This window comes from Triticum aestivum, chromosome 5A, assembly GCF_018294505.1.
Source record: "Triticum aestivum cultivar Chinese Spring chromosome 5A, IWGSC CS RefSeq v2.1, whole genome shotgun sequence".
Taxonomy (NCBI): Eukaryota; Viridiplantae; Streptophyta; class Magnoliopsida; order Poales; family Poaceae; genus Triticum; species Triticum aestivum.
The window spans coordinates 12548815-12560865 of record NC_057806.1 but is presented as its reverse complement, the minus strand read 5'-3'; the positions used below and the strand labels follow the sequence as shown (position 1 = coordinate 12560865).

Below are 12051 nucleotides of genomic sequence, written 5' to 3'. Positions count from 1 at the left end.
CTTCTCCCTTCCCCCTATAAATAAAGGGGTGAGGGGAGGGCAGCCGCACCACCCTCCAAGGCGCAGCCCTCCCCTCCCCAACACCTCTCCTCCTCCGTTGTGTGCTTGGCGAAGCCCTGTCGGAGTACTGCCTCTCCACCATCACCACGCCGTCGTGCTGCCGGTGGAGCTGTCTTCATCAACCTCTCCTTCCCCTTGCTGGATCAAGAAGGAGGAGACGTCTCCCGTCCCGTACGTGTGTTGAACGCGGAGGTGCTGTCCGTTCAGCACTTGGTCATCGGTGATTCGAATCACGTCGAGTACGACTACATCATCACCTTGCAAGCTTCCGCACGCGATCTACAAGTGGTATGTAGATGCAAACTCTCTCCCTTGACTCGTTGCTTAGATGAACTCATAGATGGATCTTGGTGAAACCGTAGGAAAATTTTTAATTTTCTGCAACGTTCCCCAACAGTTTGATGGTCCGCTTTGAAGATGACCTTAAGTCCTATGATGTTGTAACGCACGGCTTGCGCAACACCTTGGAATGTAGATGGCATCAGGAAAGAAGGGATGATACGGTGCCCAGTACAAGGAAAATGCATGCAGAGCTTGTTGCTAACTATCTCGAATATGCACGAGTGTGCATATCATATATTAAAGAAGAAAGGCAAAGAGTGCCTTCACCATATGTTACAAGGTTATTATTACATGCTAATCCTCACCACTCACCCATCTCTCTACCCTACTAAAGAAGGGGGTTACATTCCCTTTCAGTAATCCAGCGGAGGACCAAACCAAACCCTCATATCTCACTCTTTGTAATAATTGCTCGATCAATGACCGTGCTCCCTCGAAGACAATGGTATTATTGTGCTTCCACAACTCCCACCAAGTAAGCAGGAAGATGGTGCGTAGATCTTTTGTACTCATGTTGTTCGATCCTCTCTTGTCGACGGCCCACTCGACCAGCGAGTCCTGGGGAGAGGGGTTCCAATCCGGTGTACCCAGCGCATCGCAAATGGCCACCCAGGCTGTCCTAGCAAACACACACATGAGCAATATGTGGTTTATCGTTTCTTCCTCTTGGTCACAGAATGGGCATGCAACCTGGTGAGGTAGACCACTTCGCGCAAGACGATCCGAGGTCCAGCATCGGTCTTTCATGGCCAGCCAAGTGAAGAATATGCACTGTAAAGGGGCACACGACTTCCATGTCAGATCCGCCGTAGGGATGACCTCGCGTCCCCAAAATCCAGCCGCATACGCTGATCTCACCGAGAACTGCCCATTAGCCTCCCACGACCAGGCTATTTCATTCGGCGCATCCTCAGAGGCCTCCCAAGCAGTATAGTGAGAGAAATTCTTGCAAAGTATCCGACCCAAAGTTGGTGCAAAAATCCATTGCCCAAGACCCGTTCTCCATAGCTGCACTGACCGACCTCATCCCTCGAGTTCGTGGTGGAACTAGCTCATATACCCGCGGCGCAATCTCCTGAACTCTTCGCCCATCTAACCATCGGTCCTCCCAAAAGAGTGTTGTGAGACCAGAATGTGTTGTACTCCTCATGGCCGCCTGACACAACATTTTTGCTTCCTCGGTGACTTTGATTTTGAACTCATTCCAAGGTCTTGACTCATCAGTCCTTTTGAGCCACTGCCAACGAGCCTGCATGGCTACATTCATCCATCTTAGATTTGGCAGCCCCAATCCACCTGCCCAATTCGGCGTACACACCATGTCCCATGCAACCGCGCAGTTACCACCATTCGCTTCTGCTCTTCTGCACCACAAGAAGCCTCGACAAATCTTGTCCATTGCCGTGCTAGTTTTCATAGGAAGATCCACAGCCATCATTGGATGAATTGGCAAAGCGCATAGCACTGACTGCACCAGGGTTAGTTGGCCACTCTTCGGCGTGAGTGCTGCCTTCCACCTTGGCAATCTATTGGCCATATGATCAACCAAGTAATGTAGCTGTAATGTTGATTGCTTCCTTAATGACAGTGGCAGCCCAAGGTATTTTATTGGGAACGATCCCAAGGGGCACTGAAGCGCGTTGCATGTCGTAGTTATCTCCTCCTCTGAACACCTGATAGGTAGAGCTATGGATTTGCTCATGTTGATTCTCAGTCCAGCCGCCTCACCAAACAGCTCCAATATGCACTTGCAAGCCTCAAGGTCCACTAGATTAGGCTTGACAAAGAGTACGGCGTCATCCGCAAAGATGGATAGACGCTTTCTCATGCCCTCACGCGCCAGAGGTGCCAGCACGCGTCTACTCGCGACCACCTCAAACATCCTCTGTAGGGGCTCCATAGTGAGAATGAAAAGCATAGGGGAGATGGGGTCTCCCTGCCGCAGCCCTTTGCAATTGCAAATCGTGTCACCCGGATCGCCATTCACCATGACCATGGTGGTAGATGTTGCAAGGATCCCACATATCCAAGCTCTCCACCTTGGCCCGAAGCCCGATTGATGCAAAACCTCTATTAGAAAGGGCCATTGTACGGAGTCAAAAGCTTTTGATATGTCGAACTTCAACAGGACAGTTGAGTTCCTCAAGGCATGCAGTCGTCTTGCCATACTCTGCACAAGCATAAAATTATCATGCAGCGATCTGCCCTTTACAAACGCACTCTGATGATTTCCAACCAGCTTGGGTAGATCACCCACCAACCGACATGCTAGCACTTTCTCAAAGATCTTGATGGCCCCGTGGACAAGGTTTATGGGCCTGAAATCACGCACCTCCAAGGCTCCCTCCTTCTTGGGCAAGAGCGAGACAAGAGACTTATTGATTGTGGCCAAACCTCTCATATCCCCATTGTAAAAACAGTCCATCGCCCTCATAAAATCCTCCTTAGTGATGCTCCAACATACTGCGTAGAACCTTCCGATAAACCCGTCCGGTCCCGGAGCTTTATCCAGGGGCATGCTCTTGATCACCTTCTCCACTTCAGCTCAAGGTGCGATAGGTCTAGATGTAGCAGACCCAACACATCCAAGTTAAGCGTATGGTTCCGAGTATCCGAGGCACCAAAAGCCGCGCCAAAGTAAGCGTCCACTGCCGACGCAACCTCGTCCTGCCCAACATATATATATTTCCATTGTGCTTAACTGTACGTATGATGTTCTTCCTTTGCCTGTGGCTGGCCTGCTGGTGGAATATCTTGGTGTTTCCATCACCCTCACGCAACTGCAGTAGTCTTGACCTCTGCCTAGCAATCGTCCTCTCCAGAGAGCTCAACTCAAGGAGCTTCTTCTTTAAGCATTTCCGCAGCTCCCTCTCAGAATCCGACAAAGCTCTACCCTCCATAGCGGTATCAAGTATTCAAGTTGTTTAATGACTTCAAGTGCGATGGCAATCTGCAGGTTTACATCGCCGATCCAACGATCGCTCCACCTACGGAGGCTCACCGCGGTTGCTCTCAACTTGTTTTGCGGCGTAAGGTAGTCATTCGAGGTTGCAGGCGTTGAGCTCCATGCCAACTTAACCACGCCCATGAATCCTTCTGCTCTAATCCATAATGATTCAAACTTGAATCGCCTCTTTGTGCTGATTGCTAACTAACTGGTTCACACATTAATCTGCCGATGATGCAGATAATCTCAGTATACAATTTGCATCCTTGTTCACACCAAGATATTGTTTGCTGCGTGACTAAATCAGCAGAGCTTTTTTGAATCAGACAAGTGAGTTTAGACATTCCTGTCTTGACCAACAGTTAGCTAATTGGATCGATGGCGCTGGGTAATGCATTTGGAATCAGTCAATGGGGCTGGACAACACAATAAGTAAGTCAACATCTCAGCCCTGTGCACCAAATGGTCCCATGGTCTAGTGGTTAGGACATTGGACTCTGAATCCAGTAACCCGAGTTCAAGTCTCGGTGGGACCTCATTTTTTTGGCCATTTTCTCAACATTTTTTTGACCTGACCCGATCCACACGCCCATGGATCCATCGCTCGCTGTCCCGTTTTGATCAATCATCAAGCAAGCACCCGCCCGTTCCGTTCCGTTCCGTCCCATCACGCGACAGCGACGTGGAGCAGCGAGTGACACCTCACCGGCCTAATCCAATCCATCCGCCGCTGATTAGTTAACCAAATCCCGTCCCATCGCCAGGAGGAGACCGATTAAGCAACCCACCCACGAGGCCACGACGCCGACGTGCGTGCCGGTTTCCGTTCCGCTCCGGCTGGACGGACGGACGGGACTGGACGGGGTTTTCACTTTCACGGGGAGGGCCTCAGGGGCATGGCCGTCATTTCCCGCGCCGAGATATTATTGTTTTCTTCCAGGCCTCCGCGATACGATAGGGGCGCGGAGAGAGGGCGTGCGGGGGCAGCCTGTGCCCCGGGCCACGTCACGTGGGGCACGGCGCTCTGCGCCTAGGGATCGGCGCCCCGCCCGGTTGCTTCGCTCCGAGTCCCCCGACTTTCGCTGCCCGACCTGGCCTCACGCGTTCTGTTTCAGAAACATAATCCCCTGTACGCCTCCGTCCAGACACAGCTCCGCCCATTACTTTCTGCAACAAGACTCGTGTTGCGAACCTAATTCCTGCAACACAACCCAGATACAAAATTTATTCTCCTTTTTCCTGCAACAGGACTCTTGTTGCGAACCTAATTCCTGCAACAAGTGCAACAAGACCCCAGATGCAAAATTTATTCTCCTTTTTCCTGCAACAAGACTCTTGTTGCGAACCTAATTCCTGCAACAATATCTCAGTTGCAAAATTTGCAATATCTACAACCTCTTCTTTGTATTCTTCCAAAAGACCATTGTTGCAAAATTTGCAGCAACATCTCTTACCTCTTCTCTGTATTCCTGCAACAAACCCCTTGTTGCAATTTTACCCAACAAAGAACATGATGCAGAAAACTTCACCTCGTCCCAGCCACCATTATAATAACACCATTGTTACAGGAACTGCTGCTGCATGCGGTACCGACGTTTGTAGCTGACCTTGAGGAAGCGGCAGCCATGCCTATCCACACCAGTGCTCCTCCAGGACGGTGACACGGTGCTCCGGTAGTGGCGTGCCTCACAGAGGAAAGATGGAAAGGAGGAGGGAGGAGAAGAGGACGGGCGCGGGTGGCGGAGCAACAACGTTTGGTTTGATGCAGTGGAGGTGGAAGAAGAGGTTGGGAAAGAAAGATGTGGATGGGATCTGTTTGTTGGAGATAAGAAGGAAAAATTAGAGTGGTGGTGCAGGCTCACGTGGGCACGTGGCGCATAGGAGAGACGGTGGACGTTTGGCATTGGATCCGTCGGATGATTAGAATCTTTTCCCTTGATACAAACAAATTTCCATAGAAAATTTGAAGGATTAGTCCTTATAAATATTCTTATGTTGATTGTTTGATTCACGTGATTGAATCCTATAGGAGTTTTTTCTTTGGAATTCTCTGTACTACTTCGCATAGGATTTATAAACCATCCACCCAAACCGCTCCGAAAGAATTATTTGTTTTTTTTCTATGATGCAATCAAACAGCCCAAAATCATGTGGGTTGAGATGAGCATGGCATTTCAATCATATGTTTTTTCTACTACCGCATTTTTAGAATCATGTGAGTCAAAGAGGGCCCATGGATTTTTCTTGCACCGGATGGAATGCGGCTGCCACGGTCCGTGCCTCAAGCGACGGGGTCTAAGGAATGGAAAATGCAAAGAATGTTGTTTAAAGTACTAGTAAGTGTGCACGTGCAACGCACGTCTATTTGAACTAATAAGTGTGCACACGCAATACGCATATATTTGGATTAACATATTATATTAAACTTAATACAAGATAATTTATTCATAAATTTGAAATTTCCCTATAAAGTACACGATCTCTTATTTCCAACTCGTACAAATAATTTGAAATATCATTTTTTCTTAATCAACATGTCTCCTGTATTAAAAAACCATCCACTTTTCTCAATGTATAAAATTCAAAATTATTTAGAAGATTCATCATGATTTTTCATATGCACACATTTATGCAAGTATAGTCACACATGAAAATGTCACTTAGGACAAGTTAAGGAACCGTTTCAGTGGCAACAAATTCCAGTCAAGAATTACACAAGATCATCATGAACATATACAGAGAGAAGTGACCTCTCTTTCTCCGAGATTGATCGAACAAGTTTTTGTATATATCTATCCGACACTACTACATATATACAATATAACATCTCTTATAATCCCTAACATCTAAAATCAATTTCAACTTCCACATGGCATTCCCCATCTTTATGTATGACATGGTCAAGAAAGAATCCCGTCAATTCCTCTTGAATTGCTCGTATGCGATCATATGGTATGAGTTCATTCCGCATCTGTCACATCTAATTTAAAGAAGAGGGTCAATACATATATATAAAAGAAACTCAACACAATTGATGGTAATAAAATAAAATTGTGAATATTGTTTATGTACTAAATGATATGAAATTTACCATGACCACAAAATATCCTACATTCATCATCATTATAATCAACATGCAGTTTTTGCTTCTCTTGTATGTAGTCCAAGTTTTTTATCAGGAAAACATGTTAACTCAACTGTAGATAAGGATGGTATGAAAATGCTCATGTAAAATTACAATTGCCATGTATCTGCTGGACAAAACTTATGCAAACTTCGGGTTTTTTTAGTAAAACTTATGCGAACTTTAGCTTTTTTTCATTAAAACTTATGCAAACTTCTGGGTTTTTTCAGTGAAACGTAATTAATTTCATGACTGCAAGTAAGGTCTTGGTTCAGCGAATTTGTCTGCGAGTTCACTATGTAGTCGTGAGTTGGCCATGTAATAACCGGTAGTCAGTACTTAAAAAACAGGGATGTCTGTTGCAGGTACGCGAAAATCAGTGAAAAAATAAAGAAAGAAGGCGAACGTCTCTGTGTGTGCTCCAACGCTCCTCTGTTTCTCATTGCCTCATCTCTAGTTCCTGTACTTCTAGATGTGTCACCACCGGCGAGGTAGCGATGACAGTAAAAAAACAACACTCGATACTTATTTGATTAATGCGTGCGTGTGGTGCGTTCGCGTGAAGGCGAGCGTCTCCGTCGTTCAGGCCTGCGAGCGGCCGCGGCGACCGTGTCCTCTCACCAACTGGGCGGCATTGTCGATGTGGGTGAGTCAGTCGTCCAGCTTTGAGGCGGCGGCCTCTGTTGGGGAACATAGCAGAAATTCAAAATTTTCCTACGTAACACAAAGATCTATCTATGGAGAGACCAGCAACGAGGGGAAGGAGAGTGCATCTACATACCCTTGTAGATCGCTAAGCGGAAGCGTTCAAGTGAACGGGGTTGATGGAGTCGTACTCGTCGTGATTCAGATCATCGATGATCCTAGTGCCGAACGGACGGCACCTCCGCGTTCAACACACGTACAGCTCGACGATGTCTCCCACGCCTTGATCCAGCAAGGAGAGAGAGAGAGGTTGAGGAAGACTCCATCCAGCAGCAGCACAACGGCGTGGTGGTGATGGAGGAGCGTGGCAATCCTGCAGGGCTTCGCCAAGCACCTACGGGAGAGGAGGAGGTGTCACGGGAGGGAGGGAGGCGCCAAGGGCTCAGGTATGGATGCCCTCCCTCCCCTCCACTATATATAGGGGCAGGGGAGAGGGGGGAGGCGCAGCCTTGCCCCCTCCTCCAAGGAAGGGGTGCGGCTAAGGAGTGGGGAGGAGTCCATCCTCCCCAAGGCACCTCGGAGGTGCCTTCCCCCTTTAGGACTCTCCCCTTTTTCCTATATCTTGGCGCATGGGCCTCTAGGGGCTGGTGCCCTTGGCCCATGTAGGCCAAGGCGCACCCCCTACAGCCCATGTGGCCCCCCGGGGCAGGTGGCCCCACCCGGTGGGCCCCCGGAACCCTTCCGGTGGTCCCGGTACAATACCGATGACCCCGAAACTTGTCCCGATGGCCGAAACAGGACTTCCTATATATAAATCTTTACCGCCGGACCATTCCGGAACTCCTCGTGACGTCCGGGATCTCATCCGAGACTCCGAACAACATTCGGTAACCACATACAAACTTCCTTTATAACCCTAGCGTCATCGAACCTTAAGTGTGTAGACCCTACGGGTTCGGGAGACATGTAGTCATGACCGAGATGTTCTCCGGTCAATAACCAACAATGGGATCTGGATACCCATGTTGGCTCCCACATGTTCCACGATGATCTCATTGGATGAACCACGATGTCAAGGACTCAATCAATCCCGTATACAATTCCCTTTGTCTAGCGGTATGGTACTTGCCCGAGATTCGATCGTCGGTATACCGATACCTTGTTCAATCTCGTTACCGGCAAGTCTCTTTACTCGTTCCGTAACACATCATCCCGTGATCAACCCCTTGGTCACATTGTGCACATTATGATGATGTCCTACCGAGTGGGCCCAGAGTACCTCTCCGTTTACACGGAGTGACAAAATCCCAATCTCGATTCGTGCCAACCCAACAGACACTTTCAGAGATACCCGTAGTGTACCTTTATAGCCACCCAGTTACGTTGTGACGTTTGGCACACCCAAAGCACTCCTACGGTATCCGGGAGTTGCACAATCTCATGGTCTAAGGAAATGATACTTGACATTAGAAAAGCTTTAGCATACGAACTACATGATCTTGTGCTAGGCTTAGGATTGGGTCTTGTCCATCACATCATTCTCCTAATGATGTGATCCCGTTATCAACGACATCCAATGTCCATGGTCAGGAAACCGTAACCATCTATTGATTAACGAGCTAGTCAACTAGAGGCTTACTAGGGACATGGTGTTGTCTATGTATCCACACATGTATCTGAGTTTCCTATCAATACAATTCTAGCATGGATAATAAACGATTATCATGAACAAGGAAATATAATAATAATCAATTTATTATTGACTCTAGGGCATATTTCCAACATAAGCATCACCATCAGCTGATGCAGAAAGGGCACAAAATCAAGGCAGTTCAGTAAGAAATATGTCTGTTGGAAACATCCCTATATATTGTTGTTGTTCCGTGATGTTGTACATTGTAAACATATCTCCCTATTCAGGGATTTAGTTAGCCACGACTGACTAGCACGTTCGTGCACTCATGTACTTGGCTGAGATCAATACAAAAGTGGGTTTCATCATATTCTTGCCTCTTACATTCTGTCATTGTGTTATTGAGATTGAAAGAGTATTTGCTGCTGATATTTCTGCTAGGATCGACATGAAAGAATCACCTAATCATTTGAACTGGAACTGAAAGTGGAATCAACTAATACTTGAACCATATAACAGAGACAAATTCAAGTCCCTTGGGCCGAAACAAGATGACAAAATATAAATCCGTCTACTTTTCTAGTGCCCTGGTGCCTATCAGGTATCAAGTATTACATTAAAGTTGACAAGTTCATACAAAATATTGCATCCAACATCTTCAAACTACGTAAATCATGTCCAAACTCTGGTCCATCATATCATCGAGTTACGTTGTGACGTTTGGCACACCCAAAGCACTCCTACGGTATTCGGGAGTTGCACAATCTCATGGTCTAAGGAAATGATACTTGACATTAGAAAAGCTTTAGCATACGAACTACATGATCTTGTGCTAGGCTTAGGATTGGGTCTTGTCCATCACATCATTCTCCTAATGATGTGATCCCGTTATCAACGACATCCAATGTCCATGGTCAGGAAACCGTAACCATCTATTGATTAACGAGCTAGTCAACTAGAGGCTTACTAGGGACATGGTGTTGTCTATGTATCCACACATGTATCTGAGTTTCCTATCAATACAATTCTAGCATGGATAATAAACGATTATCATGAACAAGGAAATATAATAATAATCAATTTATTATTGCCTCTAGGGCATATTTCCAACAGTCTCCCACTTGCACTAGAGTCAATAATCTAGTTCACATCGATATGTGATTAACACTCAAGGTCACATCCCCATGTGACTAACACCCAAAGAGTTTACTAGAGTCAATAATCTAGTTCACATTTACCATGTGATTAAAACTCGATGAGTTCTGGGCTTGATCATGTTATGCTTGTGAGAGAGGTTATAGTCAACGGGTCTGAACCTTTCAGATCCGTGTGTGCTTTACAAATCTCTATGTCATCTCCTAGATGCAGCTACCACGTTCTATTTGGAGCTATTCCAAATAATTGTTCTACTTGGAGCTATTCTAAATTGTTGCTCCATTATACGTATCCGGTATCTCTACTCAGAGCTATCCGGATAGGTGTTAAGCTTGCATCGACGTAACCCTTTACGACGAACTCTTTTACCACCTCCATAATTGAGAAAATTCCTTAGTCCACTAGTTACTAAGGATAACTTTGACCGCTGTCCTGTGATCCATTCTTGGATCACTCTTGTACCCCTTGACTGACTCATGGTAAAGCACACTTCAGGTGCGGTACACAGCATAGCATACTGTAGAGCCTATGTCTTAAGCATAGGGGACGACCTTCGTTCCTTTCTCTCTATTCTGCCATGGTCAAGCTTTAAGTCTTAACTTCATACCTTACAACTCAGGCAAGAACTCCTTCTTTGACTGATCCATCTTGAACACCTTCAAGATCACGTCAAGGCATGTGCTCATTTGAAAGTACTATTAAGCGTTTTGATCTATCCTTATAGATCTTGATGCTCAATGTTCAAGTAGCTTAATCCAGGTTTTCCATTGAAAACACTTTCCAAATAACCCTATATGCTTTCCAGAAATTCTACATCATTTCTGATCAACAATATGTCAACAACATATACTCATCAGAAATTCTATAGTGCTCCCACTCACTTCTTTGGAAATACAAGTTTCTCATAAACTTTGTATACACCCAAAATCTTTGATCATCATCAAAGCATACATTCCAACTCCGAGATGCTCACTCCAGTCCTCAGAAGGATTGCTGGAGCTTTGCATACTTATTAGCATATTTCAGGATAGACAAAACCTTCCGGTTGTATCACATACAACCTTTCCTCAAGAATCGTCGAGGAAACAATGTTTTGACATCCTATCTGCAAGATTTCATAAATAATGCAGTAATTGCTAATATAATTCCAACAGACTCTTAGCATCGCTACGAGTGAGAAAGTCTCATCGTAGTCAACTCCTTGAACTTGTCGAAAAACATCTTAACGACAAGTCGAGCTTTCTCAATGGTGACACTTACCATCATTGTCTGTCTTCCTTTCAAAATCCATCTGCACTCAACAGCCTTACGACCATCGAGTTGTTCTGCCAAAGTCTACACTTTGTTTTCATACATGGATCCTCTCTCGGGTTTTATGGCCTTGAGCCATTTATCAGAATCCGGGCCCACCATCGCTTCTCCATAGCTCGTAGGTTCATTGTTGTCTAGCAACATGACTTCCAAGACTGGATTACTTACCACTTTGAAGTAGTACGCATCCTTGTCATCCCACGAGGTTTGGTAGTGACTCGATCCGAAGTTTCATGATCACTATCATAAGCTTCCACTTCAGTTGGTGTACGTGCCACAGGAACAACTTCCTGTGCCCTGCTACACACTTGTTGAAGTGACGGTTCAATAACCTCATCAAGTCTCCACCATCCTCCCACTCAACTTTTCGAGAAAAACTTTTCCTCGAGAAAGGACCCGATTCAAGAAACAATCCCTATTGCTTTCGGATCTGAATTAGGAGGTATACCCAACTGTTTTGGGTGTCCTATGAAAATGCATTTTATCTGCTTTGGGTTCGAGCTTATCAACCTGAAACCTTTTCACATAAGCGTCGCAGCCCCAAACTTTCAAGAAACGGCAACTTAGGTTTCTCCAAACCATAGTTCATACGGTGTCGTCTCAACGAAATTATGTGGTGCCCTATTTAAAGTGAATGTGGTTGTCTCTAATGCCTAACCCATGAACGATAGTGGTAACTCGATAAGAGACATCATGGTATGCACCATATCCAATAGGGTGCAACTATGACGTTTGGACACACCATCACACTATGGTGTTCCAGGCTGTATCAGTTGTGAAACAATTTCCACAATGTCTTAATTCTGTGCCAAACTCGTGATTCAGATATTCATC

General features: G+C 45.9%; 1 non-coding gene across 1 annotated transcript; it reads left to right on the top strand.

The window, feature by feature from the left end:
* The first annotated feature begins 3813 nt into the window (after nt 1-3813).
* Nucleotides 3814-3885, top strand: TRNAQ-CUG (transfer RNA glutamine (anticodon CUG)). The gene has a single exon. It is a non-coding gene; the product is annotated as a tRNA-Gln (tRNA).
* The last annotated feature ends 8166 nt before the right edge of the window (nt 3886-12051 follow it).